At 46.8% G+C, this 4095-nt stretch overlaps 1 non-coding gene across 1 annotated transcript; it reads left to right on the top strand.

The window, feature by feature from the left end:
- Positions 1–3804: 3804 nt before the first annotated feature.
- trnaw-cca (transfer RNA tryptophan (anticodon CCA)) lies at positions 3805–3876 on the top strand. The gene has a single exon. It is a non-coding gene; the product is annotated as a tRNA-Trp (tRNA).
- Positions 3877–4095: the final 219 nt, after the last annotated feature.

Consider the following 4095-nt stretch of genomic DNA (forward strand, 5'->3'; position numbering starts at 1 on the left):
GGTATGCAGTCTGCCCCATAACCCTGTTGGTTTACAGTTACTTATAGATCTACACAAAGATCTTTGGGATTGACAGGAAAGAATGTTCCACAGTAACTAGAGTTACGTTCAGATTTTCTATCATGGACTGACTGTGATGACCTTTGCAATCACTTCACAGGAATATTACAAGAGAAGAATTTGGCGGCAGAAATCTCAGACCAAACATCACATCAATGTCTGACAGTCACTTGATTCACAAGGACGTGGATATTCATGGCCTTGAAAACAAAGGGGAGAAGGTCTGTCTGCTTTGTTAGGTTTTAAACGTCAGTGACTGGAAACTCAGTCTCACATACCCACACACCAGAGTAGTGAGTGGAACAAGCTTCACAGACTGAATGAGTGTGTTCCAATTATCAGAGGGTTCACCAGTAACACCACACACATGATGTAAGGGTGAGCGAGTTTTCAACTGATTGTTAAGGTCTGAGACAGATGAGGGCACCTGCACCATGGAGAAACTGTGGAAATGTGGGGAGTGTGGGAATGGTTTCCCTTTGCCATCTGCGCTGGAGATTCATCGGTGTTTGCACACGGGGCAGCGGCTGTTCACCTGCACTCAGTGCAGGAAAGGCTTCACTCAGTTACACTCCCTCCTGGCCCACCAGTGTGTCCACACCAGCAAGAACCCGTTCATCTGCCCCGTGTGTGGGCAGGGCTTCACCAGTCACACCACCTGCTGCCGCACCAGCGGATCCACACCAGGGAGAAACCGTTTTCCTGCTCCGTGTCCGGGAAGGGCTACACCCGATCGTATCACCTGCTGCTCAGCTTCCGAGTCCACACTGGGGAGAAGCCGTTCACCTGTCCCATGTGGAGCAATGACTTGTGTGATTCCTCCACCCTGCGCAAACACCAGCGCATCCACACCAAGGAGCGGACGTTCACCTGTCCAGTGTGTGGGAAGGGCTTCACCCAGTCATGCAACTTGTGGAGACACCAGCAACTTCACAAGTGAGATGGTGCAGGGATTCGGGTTGGATTCTGCTGTTACCATTGCTGAGAGTCACATCTTGTACCCTGTTTAGTGGGTGAAGTGGGAGGGGTAAGGGGTTCCTTTATGCTGACTTACCGTGTTCTCACCCACTTTACTTCCAGTGGGGGCTGATGCTCTTTGAGCCTGGGATTGCACTTTCCATACAGAAACAGTCCACAGAAGCGGCTGAAGTGCAGGTAGATCAGAAATAGATACATTTGTCTCTGTCCCATTGAGTCTCCAGCACAGTCGATCCAATTGGCCTCTGTCAGTGTTTATGCTCCACCTGAGCGTCCACCCACCCCTTCATCAGCAAACAGGTATCCCCTGCTTTTTGAAAGTTCACTTTACCCCCTACCCCCTCCCCGCCCAAGCCTGTGCCAATTCTTAATCCTAACTTAGACCTTCTAGTTATTGCTGATGCGTGGTTTCTGTCCCTGTATTCATCTCCCATTCATGTGTCTATCCAGATACACCTTAAATGTTGCTCAGCTGCCTCTTTCCACTCCATCCACTGGCAATGCATTCCAGGCATCCACCATCCAACTGTGTGAAAAATCTTCCCTTTCAATTCTCCCCCAGACTGTCCCCCTCTCACCTTGAACCTGTGCCCTCTTGTAGTTGACTTTTTCACCCTGGGGGGAAAGCCTCTGAGTATCTAACAGACTATCTGGCCCAACACCAAACATCCAAAGAATAATCCACACAGACCCATTTCCCTACCCCTATTACTCAACATTTACCCCTGACTAATGTACCTAACTTTCGCATTCCTGACCACTGTGGGGCAACTTCAGCACGGACGATGTCTGGCTCACCGGTCTATAGTTCCCTGGCTTTTCCTTACCACCTTTCTTAAATAGTAGCATCACGTTAGTCATCTTCTAGCCTTCCAGCACCTCACCTGTGACTATTGATGATACAGATATCTCATTGAGAGGCCCAGCAATCACTTCCCCAGTTTCCCATAGAGTGAAAGGGTACTCCTGATCAAGTACTTGGGATTTATCCACTTTTATGCATTTCAAGATATCGAGCAATTTCTCATCTGCCATATGGACATTTTTTCAACATGTCACCATCTACTTTCTCACATTCTATATCTTCCATGCCCTTCTCCACAGTAAACACTGATGCATAATATCCGTTCAGTATTCCCGCCCCCCACCCCGCCACGATCTACTGCAGCTCCACACAAAGGCCGCCTTGCTGATCTTTGAGCGGCCCTATTCTCTCCCTTGTTATCCTTTTGTCCTTAACGTATTTATAAAAAAACCCTTTGGCTTATCCTTAACTCTATTTTCCAAAGCTATCTCATGTCCCCTTTTTGCCCTCATGATTTCTTTCTGAAGTATGCTCGTACTGCCTTTATTCTCTTAGGGTTCACTCGATCTCTCTGTCGATACCTGACATATGCATCCTTCTTTATCTTCACCAAAATCTCAATTTCTCTGGTCATCCAGCATGCTCTACACCTACCAGCCTTTCCTTTCACCCTAACAGGAATATACTGTGTGTGGATTCTTGATATCTCATATTTGAAGGCTTCCCATTTTCCAGCAGTCCTTTAACCTGCGAACAACTGCCCCCAATGTGCTTTTGAAAGATCTTGCCTCATACTTGAGTCTTCCTCCAATTTAGAACTTCAACCTTTAGATCTGATATATTATTTTCAATCACTATTGTAATGTTAATAGAATTATGGTTGCTGGCCCTTAGGTTTTTCACCCTCGCCAGGATGTACATCCTCATTGTGAATTAGAAAATTTCCTTGTACACACTTAACAAATTTCTCTATTTGGCGGATAAGTAAATGAGCAGGAGTTATACCTTGGGTCAACTCTTCCTTCATTCCTATCAACCCTAACCCAATAGTCCAACGGCACTTTACCTTGCAACTGCCGAATGTGTGACACCAGCCCATTTACCTGCTCCCTCCTCACTATCCAAGGGCCCAAACTTACCTTCCCGGTGAAGCAGCACTTTACCTTCTCTTCCCACAACCCAATCTACTGCATTTGCTGCTCACAATGTGGTCTCATCTACAATGGGGAAAACGAAGCCTAAAACTGGGTGACTGCTGCACAGAACATCGACGTTCTGCCCGCAAAAAGACCCTGAGCTTCCAGTTGCCTGCCAATTCCACACCCCACTCTATTCCCTGGCCAACATCTCTGTCTCAGGTTTGCTGTAGTGTTCCAGCGAAGTTCAGCACCAGCAGAACGAAAAGCACCGAATATTTCACTTGGGGGCCATACATCCTCCGGTCCCAATATCGAATTCAATAATTCTAGGGCCTGAAATCCATCGTATCCTCGTCCCTTCCACACACACCAAGCTTTGTTATCACACAGTCTGTCATTACACACTACCTATTATTAGCCACGAACAGTCTCCATTCACCCTCCCACGCAGATCGTTATCAACTCCCTTTCCTGTGCAACCATTCTTCCCTCGCTTTGGGCTCTGTCCTGATCTGTCATTTACTGCATCCGCCTTCCTCCCACAATATCTCCTGCATATAAACCAACGTTTTCCCGATCACCATCTGTTCTGTGGAAGGGTCACCGGCAACTCCTGTTTTTTTTTTGTTTCTGATATACAGCATCAGCAGTTCTTTCAGCTTTTTATTGAGGTAGAGTTGGAAATTGTTTCGAGAGACAAAAGGAGAGGGGGGTGGAGAGAGAACAGACATGAACTGTTGATCTCCGTTGTTATTCATAACGTAAAATCATTGCGGCGCGATCACTTTCCTTAAGCATGAATAGAGATCGCCAATCATTCGTGAGCTTGTGGCGCAACGGTAGCGCGTCTGACTCCAGATCAGAAGGTTGCGGGTTCGAATCACGTCAGGCTCACTAACGTCAAATTCTTACATTTCAAATCAAGAAAGAAGTACGTTCAAATCACGTCCGGCTCACTACAGTCAACGTCTAACATTTCAGATCAAAAAAGGAGTACCTTTTTTCCGTATATCGGTCGTGTCAAATCTTCTTTACGGAAACTTTCGATCTCACGTGAAGCTTTGCTGTCAGTTTGATTTGTGAACACTGTGTCAGGGAGGTGGTGTGCCCATT

The sequence above is a fragment of the Chiloscyllium punctatum genome, chromosome 36 (genome assembly GCF_047496795.1).
Source record: "Chiloscyllium punctatum isolate Juve2018m chromosome 36, sChiPun1.3, whole genome shotgun sequence".
NCBI lineage: Eukaryota > Metazoa > Chordata > Chondrichthyes > Orectolobiformes > Hemiscylliidae > Chiloscyllium > Chiloscyllium punctatum.